The sequence below is a fragment of the Ambystoma mexicanum genome, chromosome 8, assembly GCF_040938575.1.
Source record: "Ambystoma mexicanum isolate Mex_15411 chromosome 8, UKY_AmexF1_1, whole genome shotgun sequence".
Lineage (NCBI taxonomy): Eukaryota > Metazoa > Chordata > Amphibia > Caudata > Ambystomatidae > Ambystoma > Ambystoma mexicanum.
Window position 1 is genome coordinate 1,068,377,896 of NC_090929.1, and position 21,775 is coordinate 1,068,399,670.

Below are 21,775 nucleotides of genomic sequence, written 5' to 3' on the forward strand. Positions count from 1 at the left end.
AGATCCATCCTCATTAACCAATCCCCTTTCTGGAGGATGTCTATGAGGAGGTGCACCCCTTCCATTGTGAAGTGCCTGTAGACCAGCCACCCATTGAGTTCTTTCAGGTTGATGACTGGTTTCACTTTCTATTTCCTGTGCACCAGGAACATATTGCTCATTAAGGCTGTCTCTGGACTGCTGCTGCGTTCTATTTCACCCTTGCTCACTAATTGCTTCAGCTCTTTCTTTAGTAGTTCGGTCTTTTCCTACACTTGCATGAATATCTGCGGCTTATCTGCCCTTTCTAAGATCTCTAGAGGCTTTGGATATGAAGCTGATCATTTTTTGCGTCCAATTCCAGTGTTTCGGCTACTTTCCCTGGTAACTCTGGCCTGGGGCACACCGAGCGCATGGGTTTGTGGAGCCTTTGAGTCATATACAAAGCCACTCTTTGCAAAGGCTGCTAGTTATTTGATCTCAGGTGCACGATTGACTCAGGGTCGAACATGTCTGACACTTCTTCTTTGGGCTTCTCTAAATGCTTCAGCTTGCATCTCCTCTTCCCACTTTTGGACTTTTGAGAGGATTTTGAGTCCGACACTGTCGACTCTGAAGGGGAGTCATCATCATCCACTATATTTTGCACCCCTGGAGAAGGGGGTAGGGGGTTTGGCACTGTCTACCAGATCATAAAGGCATCTTTTAGCTTCTCTAATATATCAACAGCCCCAGGAGACTTTCTAGTTCCCCCCTTGATAGGACCCGGGGGAGTCGGAGAGTGCTTTCTCTTACGGGTCTGGTCTCTCCTTATATTAGATGCCTTTGTGGTAGGCTATTCTGAGGACGGGCTGGTCTCAACTTCGGGTCCTTTTTTCTTAAGGCCATCCCCAATCAGACATTCCAGATCTTCGAGTCTCTCCTGGAGTGGACGCACCCCTTGAGATACTGCATTAACTAGAGAGCCCCCCAAAACTCTTTTAAAACTAAGCGTTAGTTCAGAATCCTCCGCAGAGTACACCTGATTTTGGCTGCCCACGCTCCCTTCCTCTGACACCATTGTATAGTTAATATACTAGTGCTTTTGTGCCTGGACAGTGCAGGCTGTATGTCACGCCCTCTGGGAAGGTGGTGGGGGGGCAGGGGAGTACTGCCTATGGAGATCAGCAGTTATTGCTACTGCCTCTGCAGGCTGTTTAAAACTGTTACCTCCACAATCTGGAATGTGCAGGCTTTACTGTGCCTTTTCGGAGATGCACAATATAAAAAAGCTGTGCAATGTTCCTCCTCGAGTTGGGCCTTACAGGCCTGATAAGGAAATGTTCAGCTGCTATGGATGAATGTTGCCTGGACTTGGGTCTCCACTCTGTGCTTGTTAATGTTAGCTTAAGTATATATATCCGTGTTCAATACTCGTTCCCCAGCGGCAGGATCAGAAAGTGTGCGCCGCCCGTGTGCCGGGTCGTGTCTCACTGATGCCCCAGTGATTCTTCCTGTCATTGCGAAGAAAAGCACCCTATAGCGCTTCCTGTGTGCGCGCGAGCACCCATGCTTGAGCGTGAGTGTGTACATGCTGCAGGCACTCGTGCAGCTGTAATGAAGCCGGGGAAGGCTTTGCTCAGCCGTGCAACGCCGGGGGAGTGAGCAGGGTTGTGGTGCGCAGCCGGGTGCCCTGACGTAAGTGTGATACTCACGGGGCCGGCTACGTTCCTCGCAACAAGCAGTTACCGTGTGCGTGCTGCACCTCCCGACGATAATACGCTGCGTGAAGGCAGCAATCAGAATTTGAAACGTTGCGCAAATAAATACCTCATCTGGAATGCTATGACAATATGGCCCACGTCGCCATGAAACGCCATGACAGAACGCTGCGTGGAGGCAATAAACAGAATTTTCGAACCTTGCCTAAAAAAACATTGTATATGCAATGCTATCTCAAAGAGGTATCTAACGCAGTATTATGAAGGTTTTATATCACACATACTAACTGAATCAACAGAACGTTACACATTATAGTACGTTTCACATTAAAGCTAAAAGTTCTGCTACTTATCTCATGAAAGAGCAGAAAAAGAAGAGGAAGATACCTGGGCAGGAAGTAACTCATGGAGCCCAGAGACAGGATATGGACATGGGACTACCAGAGACACAGGGATTCATGGGGTGTGACGTTTTTGGGAAGAAGATTTTTTTTTTAATGTATTAAATAAATATGGAGATTTAAATCTGCTGGAAGAGCAGAAGTAAAGGAAGTTAAAGCAGAATGCTTGCCTCCGGTCTTGACATTGAACCCTTATTGTGTACATGTTGGTAGTATATTACAGCCATATACGTACTCCAGAGAGTGGGATTTATCCGGGGAAGGTACCAGGGCCTTTCAACCTTTTCAAATGAAATGGGCCTGGAGCCTCAGGGAGGACCCAGCAACTACCCTCATGTTGCCAGTCAGCAGCCTAGTAACACAGCAAAATATTAATTTATCTATGTTCATTCTGGGGCTCAAAATGTGCTCTTTGCAGTGCTTGCATTACAAGTTGTGTTTACTCTTCCCATGGGATATACAGAAGTGTTATCACCTCATTGCCTTCTAACACTGGTTCCTCCACTTCAGCCCCTTGCTGACAAAGAAGGGTTAATAGCTCTGCAGTGGGCATTTAGTGTTTAAGCTCCCTGCTTGTATTTGTATTTGTTTATTATTTATAGCGCGCGCCAGACCCGAGGGTAACCGGGCGCGTTGTTCAAGGATACTTTAAACTGCTGACTGGCCCGCTCCTGATAATCGGCGGCTATTAACCTTATCTGTGTCTTCACTGTAATGTATACACCCGAGGGGTGCCTCAGACTGTTTTCACTCTCAGCAGGGGACCCCCAAGCAGCCTGCTGAAATGGGCCTCTACATATCTTCAGCCGGGCCTGGATTTATTGGTAGTTAAAGGCCCGAGATCAAGGGAAAGACCCTGTTAAGACCAAGGACCCTTAACAAGGTCTCATGTGCCATTACTCTCGGCAGGCTATGAGGATGTTGCAACCCAGTATATGCATGCTTCCTTTTTTCAAAATGAAGGAACGTAGTTTGAACTCCTAGAGCAAAGCGTTCAGAGGACGAGAACGTTTTCTTCATTCGGTCAAAAGAGAAAAAATTTCTGCCATGGAACAGAAATGGCCTTTCTTAACAAACTCATGAACCCACTTTCGATTTCCATGAAGGCCATCAAAAGAAACAAGCAAAGAATCACTGGAAAGGAGTCAATGCACAAAACAAAAGCATGTAAGTAAATGCCAACAGTTTGGGCTTTTGTACAGGCATGGGAAAGGCCCTTGCCAGGCACTGCTGTATTGGTATTCACTGGCCCTTAATGGTAGCAGGAACAAAATGGCATGCCAAATGCCTAATACTTATACACAAGCCAAAACTGCTGACTGTGCCAATGCTTGTTTTTAACAGGACTTGAGGGAAGGACACACATAGTGCTTATAAATCGAGTGGCTGAAGGCAGGCCCGATTCAGACATTTGTATTTCACCAGTAGCGTATTTACAGCACCAATTAAGTCATGAACTGCTTTGACAAAAACACTAGCAGGCACTTTGAATGAAAAGTTCGATGGTAAGGCTTGATTAAAGCAAGCTCAAAGAGTTTAAATGAGGAGGTGTTTTGGGCGGGTAGAGGCAGGAACTGGGTGAGAATGGCCAAAGCGATTAGCATGGCCTTGGGTAGTCAATGGGTGGGCAAATAATCTAATACCTACAAGCTTAAATCCCTCCACATATGCCATTTTCCCTTTCTGTACTGTAATGTAATAGTTTTGACTTAATGATGGCTCAAGCACCACCTCATTTCTCAAACAATTTCTTTTCAAATGGTAAGGATACTCTCGGAATGCGGTCAATACTGTCAGTTACTGCCTCATTCAGTTCTCTTAATGGCTCCTGACACCCCCAGGTTCTGGTCACTGGCGTAACAGGGGCCCCCGCAGCCCACGCGGTGCGGGGGGGCCCGCGGTGTGGGGGGCCCCACCAGCACATGGCTGGCAGGGGGCCCCAGTAAAAAAAAAAAAAAAAAAAAAATGAAAATATTTTTTTCTAAAAAAAAAAAAGTTTCTTTTGAAATTCACTCTGCATTCATCAAGAACATTTCTGTAACAGAAATAATTTCTTTATGAAGGCAGAGTGACCACAAAAAGAAACTTTCTTTTTGAAGTCTGAGGGCCCCCGTACCCCATGACATGGAAGACCCTAGGTTGGAGGCCTCCATGTCATGGGGTGGGGGAGGAGCCCTATGCCTTCAAAAAGAAATTGTTTGTTTTTGAAGCCACTCAGCCATCATAAAGAAATTATTTTGATTATGGTTCGGTCCTTAACTGAAATCATTTCTTAATGAAGTTATAGTGACTTAAAAAAGAAACAATGGGGCTCATTCTGACCATGCCGGTCCGGAAACAACGGTGCTGGTAAGCTTACTGGCACTGTTGTTTCCGGACCAGCATATTACAGGTCTGCCTGGTGGGGCTGCCGTGCCCGACAGGTCTGACCCTGCCAGGCACAGCAGCCACGGTAGGCAGACCTGTCACGGAAGCACCGGCACCGTTAACAATGGTGCAGGTGCTTCTGTGTCCCCATTCCCGTGGAGTCTGGGGTTTAACGAAATTACCAGCACCTGATTTCCCAGCCGCCGGACTTGAAATAGCACGGTGGCACCGGGAAGTCAGGCCATAGTAATTTTTTATGGGTCCGCCGGCAACCCGCCGGTAGCACCGGCACGGTTACCGCTGGACCCGTAATGAGCCCCAATTTCTTTTTTATGTAATAGGGCCCCCCTCAACTCCATGAGGTGTGCGTGTATTAGTCTATGGTTAAAGGGTGCACACTCAAATGTATAGCTGGCTGCCTGTGTGTGTATGGTGAAAGGGTGCACACTTAAATGTGTGGGTGTCTGTGTGGGTGTGCCTGCAAGGTGAAAGGGTGTACACTTAAATGTATAGGTGGCTACCTGTGTGAGTGTATGGTGAAAGGGTGCACACTTAAATGTGTGGATGACTGGGTGTGTATAAGGTGAATGGTGTGTGTGCTTGTGTACAGGGGCACAAGAAAACCTTCATTTCGGGGGGGCTAACTCTTCAAATGTTGGGAGAGGTGCTAACTTCACATGCGGTGGGGAGGGGGAAACTTATTTGTGTGGGCGCATCCAAATTATTTACGCATTTTAATGAGACTATTCTAGTGCAGATTCAATGTTACAAGCAGTTAACTCTCTCTTATAAGTCTCCTGTTCCCTCTCTACCCTTCCAATCACTCCCCTGGCATGCAAGTACTAAACCCACATCACGATTTCAATTGCCTAAACAATGTGGCATTTGAATGCAGGTAGTAACAGTGAAATGCTTTACGTTGGTAATTGCTGGGTTCTTGTTAACAGCAAAAACCAGGTGCCGTTTAAAATCTGTGTCCTGTTCGGTCTGGCAACTGCTCTAAAGGTTAGCCAAGTTGAGTCAATATAGCCCAAAATGTCAGGGGGGGGGTAGTGCTGAAGCCCAGTTAACTCAATGGTGTTGCGCTACTACTTGTGTTTAATGCCTTGCTTACTCCTAGCTCTATTCTTCCTTGTCCCAGTACTTATATACGAGGCAGTACGTGTGTTTGAGGCACTCTGCCTCATACAAAAGTACTGGGAAGAGGTAGAGGTACATGGAGGTAATGCCTGATTTAGCTACCTGTAATCTTCATCACTCCTAGTCCCACTGTTCCTCATCCCAGTACTTACCTATGAGGCAAGGAGCCTCATACGTAAGCTCTGGGACAAGGAAGAGGGACGCAGAGGTAATTCTGGGCCAAGGAGCTGATTGTGGAGGTTGGGGTAGTGGGTGGGAGGGAGAGTGGATGTGTGGGGGGGCAGGAGTGTGTGATAAATCATAATGGTTGTCCATGTCCAGGCTAAGCAGGCATGATATGTGGTATTAGTGGCTAGAGAGGCATTTTGATGCAGCCAGTCTAGTCATTCCTCAGTTTGGTATGACTTTCTTTTAACTGGACATTTCTGATAAAGTAGTCCTGCTAACTTTAATTACCTGGCTAGATTGGCATTTGGGTGCTGCCAGTCTAGCCATTTCTTACTGCGGCATTGTATATTTTTCTGGGCATCTGTGATAACATGATATGATGTAATTCAAGTCATTTATAACGCGCCTGTACACAAGTGCACACAAGGGAGGGATGATAGAGGGAGGACAAGACAAACGATCTCACTAGGCCTTGTGTCATTGCGAGAACGAGAAGTGCAAGGGAAAAGGGAGCAGGGAAGTGCAAGTGAGAGGGGAGGGGAAAACAGGGCAGCAATGCTCTCAGTAAGTGCAGCCAGGGCAGAGCAGCTATTGGTTGTGCAAGGAGAACAATGGACTGCAGGGTTACAGTTACAGCCCCTAAGTGCATGGTAGGCACGGAGGCAGTGCAAAGGTGACCAATCAAGAAAGAGCCTGAACTCAGAGAGACTCTGAGGGTAGCCAAGCAGCCAGTCAGTACAGCAGACAGGTAGGTCAGGTAGGTCAGCAGGGGGGAGAGAGAGCGAAAGCAGCAGAGAACAGGAAAGCTTTTAGCTGCTTCCGAAACTTCAGGTTGTCTGCCTCAAGTTTGAGAGGGGCAGGGAGGCCATTCCAGTTGGAGGCACTAGCAGAGGAGAGGGGTCTACCCCCACTCTCTGCCTGGAGAAATGTCTAAGCCTTAGAGAGTTGGAGGTAGCTGAGTGAAGGGTTAGAGAAAGAAGGTATTTTGGAAGAGAGCACTGGATTTAGTGTGGGCACTGGCCCCAGAAAGCCTTGTGGGCAATGCAAAGGTTCTTGAACTTGATCCTTGCAGCCAGTGGAGAGATTTCATGGCTGGAGAAATACAATCCCAGGGCTTGAGGCCAAGGCTAAGTCTTGCAGTCCTGTTCTGGATTATTTGCAGATGACGGAGACTAGAGGAAGACAGATTGAGAAAGTGGCTGCAGTAGTCCAGCCTAGAGACAGTGAGCTTCTGGTGGAGAGTGAGAAAGGGAAGAGTCCCTTTGAGGAGGAGCAGCTGGTAGTGGGACTTCTTGGTGATGTCCGAGATGTTAGGAGAGAAAGAGAGTGTGGCGTTGAAGATGACACAAAGGTTTTTTGCCTCGCAGGAAGGCAAAGGAAGAGGGCCCAAGGTGGTCTGCTATAGTGAGAGAGGAAATGCAGTGGCAAGGGTCCCAATGAGAAGGATCTCTGTCTTACTGGCATTAAGGCAGAGATCATTGGAGGCGCACCAATCCTGAATCGTGGATAGACAGTCAGGAATGAGCAAGAGAGGAGAGGAGGATGAGGGGAGCCTGAAGGAAAGCTGAGTCATCCGCACAACACTGAAAGTTAGAGGATAAGGTAGAGATCAGGGAGGCCAAAGTGGCCAAGTAGAGGTTGAAAAACCAGCGTGAGAGGATAGAGCCCTGGGGAATGCCACAGGTAGAGAGAGGTGGCAGAGAGAATGGGACCACGATCGACCTGGGAGCGGAGGGGCGGTCCAAGTGGAAGTAGGTCAGTCACTCTAGGGTCTGATCTGTGATGCCCAGGTTCTCACAGAGTCGATTGATCAGGATGGCGATGTTGACCCTGTCGAAAGCAGAGGAAAGATGAAGGATGAGAATAGAAGGAATGCTGGAATCAAGGTTAGAGAGCGGCACAGGTGTTAAGGAGAGCAGTTTCCATGCCTCTGGCAGCTCTGAAGCCAGACTGATGGTCATGGAGACAACCAACAGATTCAGTGTGGAGAGTAAGCTGGGAGATAGCAAGCTTTTCCAAGAGTTTGCTCAGGAAAGGTGGAGATTGGGCGATAGTTTTCCGGGCAGGTAGGATCAGCAGACTGCTTCTTGAGGAGTGGGTGCACAAGGGAGTGCTCAAAGGGAGAGGGGAACATTGCAGTGGCGAAAGAGTGATTACAGAAATCGGCCAAGGCTGGAGCGAGGGTGTCAATATGGGCTTTGATGGTTCTGGAGGAGCAGCGGAGCACCTGTTTGGACGACACTTTCATAGATCGGACTTGTCTAGAAACCTCGTCAGGTGTTGTCAGAGAGAAAGAGGAAAAAGGAGGAGGAGAGAAGAGATGGCCAAAATGGGCCGAGAGAGGAAGACGACATAGAGGACAGGATGTCCTGAGATTTAGCAGAGAAATGAGAGGCCAGAGCTGTACAGAGGGCATGGGAGGGAACAGAAGAGGTATAGACCACAACAGGATTGACCAGTTCCTTTCAGATTTTAAAGAGTTTGGCCGTGTTGTTCGAGGCCATGGAGACACATGCTTTATTGTGTGCTCTCTTCTTGATGAGTGTTATTGCTTTGACTGGCATTTTGCTGAAAACAGTCTAGGTATGTCTAAATGTGGCCTGGCATTCTGTACTATAATGTTATTACGTGTTTACACTGGTCTACATTGTGCAGCCAGTTGGAAGCATTAATGTTCCTGTGCACTGTTGGTGACTTGAATGTATTGGATTGTGTTACCCTACAAAACAATTGCAAACACTCTGGCTTTATAGACAATTTAGCTCAGAAAGTGTGCTGTATATTGCATTAAAACACATATTTATATCTTTTTTCTAGTGCAGTGTGCGGCATACCCCTTCAGCAGCACGTTCATGCGTATTGTGCAAGCGTGACAGTCTAGGCCGGCCCAGAGTGTGGCGCAACCTGTGATTTGTTGCCGAGTTGGGGGGCCCCCTCAGCATGGCTCGCAGGGGGGCCCCCACATTTTGTGTTACGCCACTGGTTCTGGTATAATAAACAGCATGCAATAGTCAAAAAGAAACAATGGTGCAAGAACCCTTTCCCTTCATCGTTACCCCTTGGCATTATCCAGCACTGGGATTATCATGACTGCTGACCCATGGGCTACTTCCTTTTATCGCAAAATCCAAACTATTGACAGAGAGGAAACCTCAAAGCCATAGCGAACACTGAACATATTTTGTTCTGGGGTGTCACTTGGCTGCATTCAACCCACTTTTGAGTAGAAGTTTCCTCCCTGCACTCAAAATAGCACAGCAGGGCATTGCCAGTGCTGAGGCAAGGAAGGGACTCCCAGAATGTTTCAGCCGCTGGGAACATAGGCATGGGGCTCCTGCCCCATGTGCCTTGATTTCCTGCCGACATTGCTATCCTCTAGATCCTGCACAGACTGCCTATGTTTCCAGAGACATGCTACCTTCTCGCTCCTGTACTCTTCTGCCAACTGGCCCATCTTTCATTTTGGTGAACAATTGGAGTATGCAGCTATTTCCATGCTACACAATGCCTGTTTAGAGGAGTGTGGCTCTGGGTTGGACGTGAATAATGATGCAAGAACATGGGCAGTTATTGAGCAATCCAAGCTGATGGCAATATTTGATAGAGGCAATTATGTGGGCAGCTGATGGCAATCCTTGGCAATGGCGAACGATCCTTGGCAATAGTGAAAGTATCTAGACTCTGGATGGCTATCCTTAGCAATGGGGGCATATACCTGGGCAGGTAATGGAAATCCTAGTCTATTGGCCACATTATTTGGCATTTGACGACAGTCCTTGCTGATAGGGCAGGTTTGGGGATATGTAATGGCAATCCATGACAATGACAGGGATAGATGATCCTTTGGTGACCATCTTTAGCATCAGTTGAATGAAGTAATTGAATTAAGTAAATGGCAATAGGGAGAATGTGTATCCATTTTCTGGCTATCATTGACAATAAAATGGATTCCAGGGCAATCCTTTCCAGTGTTGTGAGTACCTAGGAATAGTATGGTGATCCCTGGCAATGGGGAAAGTCCCTGAACGCTTGATCACTATTCCAGGTAATGAGGGGTAAGTACAGGTAACCTTTCATATCATTCCTTGCCAGTGTAAAAAGTACTGTGACGCTGGGGGCGTGGCCGGGAGCCGACCATACGGCATGGCTCCTTAAGTGCTCCTGGAAAGCCCCGTCGTCGGAGCGAATTTCCCGCAGATTAAAGCTGTCGCCGAGCCGCCCTTTTGCTCAACTGCACCATGAATGCCTGCTGCTTCTGATAAGCAGGGTTGGGGACGGCATGGAGCAGCCCTGTGGCCATGAGAACCCCGCACTCTCCCCAACAGATCAGAAGGAAGAAAGCCAAAATGGCGATCGGGCTCCCAAGTGATCGCAGCCGAATTGGGGGAGGGGCAAACCTCCATTAACGCCAGCAACACCTACCATCCATGGGCAATGTGGGGCCTCTGATCCGACCCCCATTGTGCAGCACCAGCGTGTGAACCCTGAGCGGAGCCTGTCACCGCAGCAGTTGGAGATCCCGTGCCGGCACTACTGAGGGGAGGAAAGTGCGAGCTGGCAGCCACCACACACAGCCGAGGCCAAACGCGGGTGCACCTCCCCTCGCCTGAGCCATCGCCGGAGAACACCGAGCCGGCTCCGGAGACTGCGTCTGAACGCACAGCTCAGCCCGCCCAAGGATCCCTGAGGCTGGGACCCACCAGGAGAGCTCCCGACGCACACCCGCGGTGCCCCCTGCCCACAAGCGGGAGGCGCCGGGTCCCGCTCCGGCTCCCCACATCTTCACCCAGCCAGACCCACCCAGCCAGACGCGGCGGCGGCTCCCCAGTGAACGGGGATTCTGAGGCCATGACCCACCAGGAGAGCTCCCGACGCACACCCGCGGGACCCCCTGCCCGCGAAGCGGGAGGTGCCGGGTCATGCTCCGCCCCCCACATCTTCACCCAGCCAGACCCACCCAACCAGACGCGGCAGCGGCTCCCCAACAAACACAGAACCGGCCCCGGAGACTGCGTCTGAACGCTCAGTCCAGCCCACCCAAGGATCCCGGAGGCCGGGACCCACCAGGAGAGCTCCCGAAGCACACCCGCGGTGCCCCCTGCCCGCGGAGCGGGAAGCGCCGGGTCTCGCTCCGGCTCCCATATCTTCACCCAGCCGGACGCGGCGGCGGCTCCCCACCATACACCGCGTTGGGGCTTCTGGAAAGGATTGTGGGACCCTTCGGCCAGGGTCTCCGCTGCGGCCCGGATGCAACACTGGCCTGCGGACCCATGCAGCATTGAGGCCCCGGTGGGGGAGGGGCGCTCCTCCGCTCCCCATCACTAGCACCCAGCGCAGCCCGCAGACCTAAGAGCTCACAGACATCCATCCCCACAGGCGGGGACCAGGAGAATCTCCTCCACAACCTGTGGACCCCAGGAGACATCCATCAGAACCTGAGGCACAGCAGCACAGTGGCCCTGAGCTCTTGCGGTGAGTGCACCTGGCACTGCGCCTCCAGCTTTTGCACAAATTCTAGTGTAGGCCTGGAGAACACCCGCCAGCATTTCCCTACACGACTAGCCCCGGTTTGGGCGGTCTTGGATTCAGCGGCCCGAGAGCTCGCCTACATGTGGGTTGCCTGGCACTGAGATGGCCCTACTAACCCCTGCCTCCTTCTGGACTCGCATCCCTCCGTTGGCGCCCTCCGCCCACCACCCGAGTGGTACCCAGGGTCAGTGCAGGAGCTGGGGCCCACCTGGAGCCTAAACCTACTCCTGGGGGAATAGTAACACCTAAGGCAGTACCCTCACATGCGAACTCATAAGCCACCATCAAAATCCCCTTGAAGCCAGGGACAGCAGCACTTGCGCACCCTACCCTATTTTGGAGATCCATAGGGAAGCGCATGGCATAGCTATCTTCTCATCCTCCGATAGACAATCTAAAGCTCGCCTGGATCATATCCACTCCCTGCTCTGCAGGCTTGTTCCGAACCTGCTGATCCCCCTTGCCTACGCTTCCGCCTCCAGCCGGACTTCTGGGGGGTCTTGTCCCCATCTATCACGCCAATCACTTCTCCTCCTCACCAGCGGATCCTGACCTCCCGGGTCCTCCCATTAGCGCTGCAAAGATTGGCGGGCCGCTGAGCAGCCCACAAAGCCATCCTATGCTCCTCCTCTTCGCCCGCACTGGCTGACCTGACCTTCTATGAGGTGGAGCTCGCCATTCCTCCCTGGCACCAACCTTGCTCCGCTGGGCTATACCTGGCATCCTTGCATAATTTACTAATCAATGCTACAGCAGTCGCCCCTCATCCGCCCCCACCACACGGCAAAACCATGGCGAAGAGTGGGAAAGCAGCGAAACAAGCAGATATCGCAGCAATGATGTGCAACCCGTGCCAAAACAAGGCAAGCAAAACCGACCCTACCACCACAGCAACTCCCAGTGCCCTCCCTTCACCGGAGCCGCCGCAGGTCGTGCATTTCGCTACCAAAACAGACTTAAAAGACCTCCTAGCAGCCCTTACCAAGGAGATCCATAAAGGCACAGAGGAGGTCACCAAAAAGATCGCATCTCTAGACAAAAGAGTGGAGGAAGTTGAGAAGTGCACCGAGGAGGTGGAGAATGGCCTATGTGATAACACCTTTGAACTGGAGTGCGGCTTGAATAGAATAGCAACCCTAGAAGCCAGATGTGACGCACTGGAGAATAAGCAGGAGGACAGTGAGAATCGCTCCCGGCGCAATAATATTTGCATCCGCGGAATCCACACTTCGATCACCAACGCAGATCTCGAGAGCTTCGTTAATGACCTACTCAGATTCATTATAACTCTTCCCAACAGCGCCCCGCTGGAAATCGACGGAGTCCACCGCACAGCGCCTAGGCAAGCCTCTTCCTCTCCACCGGATGTACTCGCCCGGATTCATTTTTTCAGGGTTAAAGAGGAAATAATGAGAGAGGCCAGGTCTTCAAAACAAATCACTTTCAGAGGTGCAAACATCGCACTGTTCCAAGACCTTGCAAGCATAACCCTCCAGAAAAGGAAAGCCCTTTGTAACCTTAGCGCTTTAAACAGGGCTTCTTTGCCTCTAGTGGTGAGAAAAAAGCGGGGGGTGGCGATCCTACTAAGTGACAAATTCCCTCTATCCAACCCCACAGTCAAAAAGGACCCATCGGGCAGATACCTTTTTATCCAAGGCCTCATTGCAGTACAGCCAATTACAATTGCGGGGACCTATGCCCTGAATGCAAATCAGGACAAATTCATAGATGAGCTACTCCCTCCGCTTCTAACCTTCACCACAGGGTATCTCCTAGTCGGGGAGGACTTTAACTTAGTCCCCGACCCCACGAAGGACAAGTCACTTCCCCCATCCCTCCCTGACTTCTCCCGAGCCCTTGCATTTGCCAGACTTCTTAAAGAGTCAGGCACGGTCGACATATGGAGGGTAGCCAACCCCGACGCTCACGATTACACTTTCTTCTCAAACGCACACGGAGGCCACTCCTGAATTGATGTACTACTTGCCACCAGCACCTTATTCCCATGCTTTAGTAATATCGAAATCCACACTAGAATGGTGTCCGACCACGTCCCTGTCTCGGCAGACCTCTCTATCTTGGAAGGCCCCGACCCCCCTCCTAGGTTCTGGAAACTTAACGACACCTTATTATTAGATCAGGCAATCAGGGGCGAGGCAGAAGAAGCATTGATCACCTATTTCAAGGAAAATCAGAACCCCAAAACCCCAATTGGTCTGCTATGGGAGGCCATGAAACCAGTCATAAGCGGAGTATTAATTAGTGCAGCCTCTGAGCAATTCCGAGTCTCCAAAATCCTCACACAAACACTAGAGTCCAAACTACCCTCCCTAGAAAATGACCTCAAGACCAAATACTCTAGAAAGGCGGACATGGAGCTAAAAAAGGCAAAAAGGGCTCTAGAGATGCACTGGGCCGACCGCACAGCGAAGGCTCTGGCATATATGAAACAATTTTACTACAACAAAAGTAATAAGGCGAACCGGTTACTAGCCTACAAATTGCGGAAAACCCACACCAGAAACAATATAGTTAGCCTTAAAGGCCCAAATGGAATAAGCAAATGTACTACCCCAGACATAATCGAAACCCTATTGGACCACCATAAAGCGGTCATGCAAGGACCACCCACATCTCAGAAGGATAGAGCCCAACAGCAGCGCTATCTGGAATCTTTTCACGCCCCCACAATCTCTTCCTCCTTAGACTCCCTAGAAGCCCCAATATCCTCAGAGGAAATTCTAGAAGCCATCAAATCACTTAAAAACACCGCCCCAGGCCCGGATGGGCTCACGCCTAAGTTTTATAAATCATTTGCTCACATCCTGACCCCACAATTAGCAGTACTATTCAACTAATTTCTATCTACAAAACAGGTAACACACTCCATGGCCGAATCAACTACCATCCTACTGCAGAAGCCGGGAAAGGACCCTGAGCAAGCAGCCTCATACAGACCAATTGCCCTAATGAACACCGATGGAAAAATCGACTCCAAGGTTCTAGCAGCCAGATTAGCCAGGATTCTCCCCAAGCTAATTCACAAAGATCAAACAGGCTTTATTCCTGGCAGAGGGACTCATGATAACATCAGGCGCACACTCAACATAATCGAGTCCGCGAACAGAATGAAAATTCCGCTCCTATTAATTTCCCTCGACGCACATAAGGCGTTTGATCTACAGATCTTGGACTTCATTCGGAACACTCTCTCTCACATGGGCCTTGGTCACAACTTTACAACCTGGCTAATGGCATGCTACACACATCCATCAATGCAACTCCGAGTCAATGGGAGGAAATCGACAAGCATCTCTATATCCAGAGGGACCCGCCAGGGTTGTCTGCTATCTCCCTTGGTGTTTGCCTTATCGATAGAGCCATTCGCCGCGAGAATCTGCCTCAATCCCAATATTAAAGGGGTCACGGTGGGCGGTACTGAACATAAAGTGGCGCTCTACGCCGACGATGTACTTCTCACAGTCACCGATCCAACCAGCTCGTTGCAACCTCTACTCGAATAATTAGAAGAATTTGGCGCATGTTACGGGTTCAGGGTGAACTATTATAAATCCTCCGTCCTCCCGATCAACCTCCCAAGGTGCCAGGCAAATACTCTTGGTCCCGATCTGCCAATCCCATGGGCCCACACCTCATTGGAGTACCTGGGCGTTCACATCCCCAAATCCAGCCCGTTAATCTACAAACACAACTTCCCTCAGTTATTTAAAACGCTTGGCTCAGACCTGAAACGATGGGACAAACAGGAGATCTCGTGGCTAGGTCGGGTTGCCGCGGTAAAAATGAACCTGCTCCCCAGAGTGCTTTATCACTGCCACGCGCTCCCAACTCATATCGCGGAAACGGATCTTGTAGCCTTGCAGCGCGATATTATGAAATTCTTTTGGGGAGGCAAAAGACCCCGCATTGCCAGGAAAATCATGACCCGCAGCCGACAACTCGGAGGTCTAGGGGCCCCGGACATTGCTAGATATCGGCGCGCAGCTCAACTCGCACACGCCTTCACTTGGACTTGCTCAGGGATCGCCCAGCCTGGCTGCAACTTGAAGAAGCATGGTGCACGTCCCCCTTATCAGACCTGCCCCACATCCAGTCCCGGAATACCCCGCCCACAATATCTCCGCTTCCAGCAACCTGCAATACAGTGGACAATTGGAAAGCTGCAAACAGAAAGTGGGGAATCAAAAGCTTGTTGGGTCCACTGACCCCGATCTGGGGCAATCCAGGCTTCTCCCCCGGCCTTTGCCACCGAAGCTTCGCCAATTGGTCAGTGGGCGGCCTCCACAGAATCTCAGACTTTTTAAATGAAGGCCAGCTGCTCTCCTTTGAGGACTGTAAAGCGAAGTTCAACATCACCGAAGAGGAACGATTCCGGTATACTCAAATCAGGCACTGGATCTCGCAGTGCTCCGTCAGAGAACGAGGCTCCAGGGACTTAACACTCCTTGAACTATCACTAACGGCATCCCCTCCAAGAGGTAAGATCTCTACCCTCTATAAACTCCTAGAAAAAACCAACCTCGAATCAAAGGAAAGGTACATGCTGAACTGGGAGCACGATCTTGGGCGCCCCCTGGACCCTGAAGCCTGGGACAAGACTTCACAGGAGCACCCAGTGCGTTACTAATAAGGAAGGAGGATATAAAGTATGCTTTAGGTACTATATTACACCATCCCAACTGTATAAAGCGGGTGTGCGGCCCTCACCGAACTGCTGTAGGGGATGTGAGCAAGTGGGGTCGCTTTTCCATCTTCTATGGGACTGTCCAAAAGCGGCGCATTATTGGAAGGGGGTTCTGACGCATATCCAAGCAATAACAGGCCTCAACATCCCATGGGGCCCTGGAATCATTTTACTAGGAGACTCGGGGGAAGGGGACCTGCCAATGTCAGGAAACGCAGCCCGCCTCTGCACCCATCTACTATTGGCAGCCAAGATCGCCCTCGCCCGTCTCTGGAAGCACCACGAGGGCCCCTCCATCCCACTCTGGTGGGATTATCGTTGCAGAAAGAGTCACTGCATCCCGCCTGGGCAACCTCAATCCCTTCCTGAACACTTGGGCCCCATTTATAGACTATGCGGATCGTTACCCTGCCCTCACACTGAAGCCGCCCAGTGTCCGCTGGTTGAACTGAACTCTGCATGGCTATAGCTCGGCCCAATTCAGAAACATCCCGCTCCACTATTGCCTCCCTATCAGAATATCGCTATGAATGAGTTGCATACTAAATTTCACCTTTTAATATCCATTCTTCCACTGTAATTAACTGTGTCATCACAATCCTGTGCTAATTCTGTTGTCTATTGTTTGATTTGTTTTCTTCCTTTGTTTTGTTTCTGTTATTGATCAATATTGAATAAAATATATATTTTGAAAAAAAAAAGTACTGTGAGATATCATGGCAACCTTTGAAAGTGGAGAAGGTAATTGGCAGTTAAGTGCAATTCTTGGAAATGGGGAAAGTAAATGGATATGCAGTGTACATTTAAAGGCCCTAAACAGAAATCCCTTTCACCTGAAAAGCTGCTTTTAAACATTGTCACCAAAAGCAGCTATGCTTTGCTTTCCCTGTCACATGAGTGGCAAGCATTTGAACACTGCATCCAAAAACAGCCCTGCTTTGCTTTTATTTCACCATAATGACAAGAAGTTATACACTGCATCAAAAACGGCCTTGTTTTACTTTCATTTCACCTGAATGACAAGAAGTAATACACTGCATCAATAAATTGCCTGCTTTGCATTTATTTTACCTGAGTGGCAAGCGTTTGAACACTGCAAGCCAAAAAAACGACCCTGCTGGGCGTTACTGCACATGAATGAAAAGAAGTTATACATTGCATCCAAAAACGGTCTTGTTTTATTTTTAATTCACATGAGGGGCAAGAATTTCAACACTAGAACCAGACACAGATTTTGCTTTCCATTTCACCTGAACAGCAGCCCTTCAAACACTGCAAACGAAAAACAGCTTGGCTTGTTCTCCTGTGCAGGTCAAATCAAAGAACCATGTGGAAGGGGGCCTACCCCTCATTGTCAATGGACTAACAGCAAATGCAGACTCACTCAAAAGGGAGGAATCAAAAAATCATGTAACCTACAAGACAGGATTTCAAACATTAGATGCAAAAAACGGCTTGCGCACGTGTGAAAATGAAAATGACTTTAAAAAGCCACAGTGAAAAGATAGAACTGCTTCAGGGAAATATGTGTCAAGACTGTCAGGATCTTCTATATCAATCTCAGTATTAGACCCAACTGCAACCTCCTCACCTGAAGGTTCAGGCTGGTGTGTTCCCGTCCTCTTTCTGTCTCGGAAGGCAGATTTCTTTTTATGTAGATACGGCCGACCGCAGAACGACGCCACCTTGGTTACCGGAATAAACCCCGGTCACCAGGGGCACCGGTCCGCAGCCGCCTATGGGGAAAAAGCCTTCAAGGCAAAAAACCCCTATACACTTTCGCCGGAAGGGTGTCTTGTCTTTCCAATGTAAGGTAAGTGGACTGAGGAAGAATACTCTGGGAAGATTCAGAGGAATAACTGCAGGAGTCCTGAGAGCAGATCCATGGTAGGTAAAGAAAGGTGTAACAGAGAAACGACCCAGTTGTAGCGAGGGGAAGCAAGCTGGGAATTCCAAGAGGGGAAAGCCAGAATAGCAAGCCAGAAGAGACGAGAGATGAAACAGAAAGCAGTACCTGGAAATGGCGCCAGGGAGCGGCGAAGGATAGGAGGGCTCAACGGAGCCAAGGGAAATCACAGGGAGCGCTGACAACAAAGCAGAAAGAAAGCACAGTTGCAACGCGAGCACCGTCAAGCACCAGAAAAAGCCGGCGGCAGCCATGTTGGAAGAAACACTAGACCGCAGAGTACGTTGAGGCTAACGTGATGGAACAATGCCATGGCGGCCACGTCTCCATCGATCCCAGAGGTGCACACAGAAGGGGCGCATTACAATATGCTGTGGGGGGGTTGACTAAAGCAATGTCCATTATGTTTCTACCCCCAAGACTTCAGTCACCTTTGAAGAGGCACACAATACCAGAAAACCAAGTTTTGACTAAGGCAGGAAAGTTCACAATTAAAAGCCCCGCTTCCCACTGGAAGTTGCACCTACCAGTGAACCATTCCGCAGCAAACTGTGATGTTACTGATGGCGTCATAATTCCTTGCTCTACAAGACTTGAAGGCAGGGGCTCAGGGACTTCAAAGAAAGCAAGTGTGGCTAAAGCTTGACTAGGAGGTGTGAGCTCCTTCCTGCACCCCCTACAAAGAAAAAACTGACAACTTCAAACAGGGTCATAAAAATCTTTGGTCACCGGCTGAGCCAGGGGAAGACAGTTGGTTGTGGGGAATGAAGCTCCCCTCCCACAGAGGGGGACATATCCTCCCAATTGACATAAAAAAAAATGTGCAGTAATTAAAATGAGCATTCATTTCATGTTATGCTATTTTCTCATGTAATTTCCAGGCGGTTCAAAAGAGATAAAGTGCATTTTCCTAGGACTTTGGGGACTGAAACGGCCAGTTAGAATAGTTTTCTGGCTGATCTAAATATGGCACAAATATGATAATTGGTGGAAAGATGGGGAATGAAATTATGAACATGCTAGATCATTTCCAGAGTTATAACTGTTACATATTTTGTGAAAAGGAAATAAATGTGCCACTGGGCCATGCTACATCGTACAGAGTTGGCGATTGGCTTACCTAATTCCCTATGATCAAACTAAAACCACATATCTAGTTCATATGTCAGCGGCTAGTAGAATTATGAAGTTAGGAGACATAACCGGTTTTTGTCAAAAAAGTGGCAAGGAGGACAAACAATAATGCAAACAGACAGATGGTGCTCTCTTCCCTTGAACCAATCATGCCAGGGGGCAGAGAGAGGAATGGTAAACTGTCCTATCCGAGCAGTAATTACAGAGTTCTCCCCCTAGATTGTAAAGTGAGTGATGTCATTTGTGCTATAAAAGAGGTACTGTACTAGGTCAGGAGACACACAAAATAATGTGGGGAGACAGGAGAAGGAGGACAGAGAGAAGGTTGCTGAATCCCAAACCAAGGCAGAGTGCAGAGACCAGACCCCTTGCCTAGCTGTCCAGAGTGTCCTGAGATCCAGCTGGCTTTCCAGAATCCCAATCCAAGGCAGAGTGCAGTGACCAGACCCCTTGCCTAGCTGTCCAGAGTGTCCTGAGATCCAGCTGGCTTTCCAGAATCCCAAACTAAGGCTTACTGTGTAAGTAAACAAATAACCCTCACCCTAAATTGCATAAGCCCTTCCTTTCTGTAGCATTTCACCCACATTTCCCAAATTGAAAACCACAAATTACCAGTGTAATTCAGTCACTTTCCCATAGAAGAGTTGGTGTTTAGCCTGTGTATGTTAGCATATTCGCTTTGGTAAATCTCTCAGTGTCTGTGTAAATCCTTAGCATATTTTTAAGTAAATCAATGAATTCCCCCATTGAAATTCACGGTACAAGATGGTTGATATTCGAAAATAACCACCTTGTCCCTGGTGTATTTCTTTAATTATTATAGTCATTAAAGTATTGCCTCAAAAGAATGTGTCTCCTTGTAACTGAAAACCGAAATTGTCAGTGTCTTGTGTGCATTACCCCACAAATTGCTATTTGCATCGGTCCTATTAAAACCCCAAATCGTATTCCCAATGAGAGCAATCCCTTTTGCCTACACGTTTATCTGTTATGTGCCTCTTTCCTTGCCATTTAAAACCAATTTCCCTATTTTAACCAAAACCCCTTCCCTGAGCTGCCTGTCTTTGTAAATACAGCGTAAAATGAATTTCCATTTGCCATAGAATTTGCCCTTTTGCATTTGATTTCTCCCAAAACCAATTTTTACATTTAATTCTTACTTTGCCCTGGTGTGCTGATTAGTATTATCTAAGCTTCCCTATCTCCTCAAGTGTAAGCAATATGAATTCCTTTAATTCCGTCATCTAGCAGTTGTGAGTAATAATCAAAATCCCATTCTGTCATTTTTCTCCAAAAACGAGGTTTCACTTTCTTTGCTGGCTTCTTATCTTGGGGTGGTGGGTTTTACCCCAACTCTGATTTTCTCTCTCTATTCCTACTCCTTGCCACTGCCTTCCATTCAAAGGAATCAAGTTAGCCGATGTTAAGGGGATGAGTGTTGCAGGAGGGGGAGTGCTAAACCGTTGGTGTTATCTCTTTATCAAATAGTTATTTTTCTGTGTTGCCATTAACGACTCTGTGAATTGTAATAGGATATCTTAACCTGATTGTTTTGTAGAGACTAGTGCATTTTGTGTTGCCACAACATTGGTGGCTGTGAAATTGTTTGATGAATAAATATCTTATTGATACACACTGGCCTGATTCCTGGTCCATTGTGACACAGGGGCCCTCATTACAAAACCGGCGCTAAACCATGGCGCTATTAGCACCATGGTTGGTGCCGGTGTTGTAACAGGTCCGCCATGGTTCAATGGGAAATTACCATCCCATTCCAAGGTTGGCAGGGCGGTAATTCCCCATTGAACCATGGCCCTTCCCCATTCCCATTTTCGCCCCATAGGGCTCTATGGGAATGGGGAAGGCGCTAAGTACGGTACCGCAAATTGCGGTACCGTACTTAGCACCAAGGTCCCTTTGCGGGTCCCTACTTTAACGGCTGGTGTAGACCAGCCGTTAAGGTCGGGTCCCGCAAAGGGACCTCGTAATCAGGCGCTAATGGGTTAACGGCGGCGTAGCCTTTTACGGCGCCGTTAACCCATTAGCGCCAGGTTCGTAATGAGGCCCAGGGTGTTTGTAGATTTTGGGTGCGAGACGGGTTGGAGGCCTGTTTAAAAAAAAGAACCCATGGTTTATTAAAAATAAAAAGTTCCTTATTGTATTCCACATTCATTATCGGGGAAGGAGTACCTGGTTGGAGTGTGCCATGTAATAAAACCATGACAGATAGCTAAAGGCAATCAGTGTAGATGAGCATCCTGGACATTCTGTTGCAACCATTGGTAATAGGGATAGTTCCTGGGTATTTCATAGAAATTCTTGACAATCGGACAAGCACCTGTATATTGGATGGCAATCCTTAGCAATGGGGAAAGTACCTTAGCAGTTGATACCACTGGTTGGAAATGGGAGAAGATCTAGCACTTTGAAGTATATCCCTGACAGTAGTGAGCACCTAGCTATATGGCTGTGATCCATGCCAAGGAGGTGAGTACCTGTGAATTTGATAGTGGTGCCTGGCAATGGGATGAATACCTGGCCATTTCATGGCAATCTTTGGCAACAGATTAGTTATCTGGACATTCAATGGCCACCTCCGGCAATGGGGTGAATATCTGGCTATCAGTGGACAATACCTGCAATTGCAGTGACTACCTAGGCAGCTTTGGGAAATCGCAGGCAATCAGGTAAATACTTAGTATTTGATGTCAATGCTCCGCAATAGGGTGAGTACCTGAGCAGTTGA

General features: G+C 48.7%; 1 protein-coding gene across 1 annotated transcript in view; it reads right to left on the minus strand.

The window, feature by feature from the left end:
- Positions 1-21,775, minus strand: part of LOC138472731 (uncharacterized) — a 146,464-nt gene that overhangs the window by 97,557 nt on the left and 27,132 nt on the right. The window lies entirely within an intron of this gene.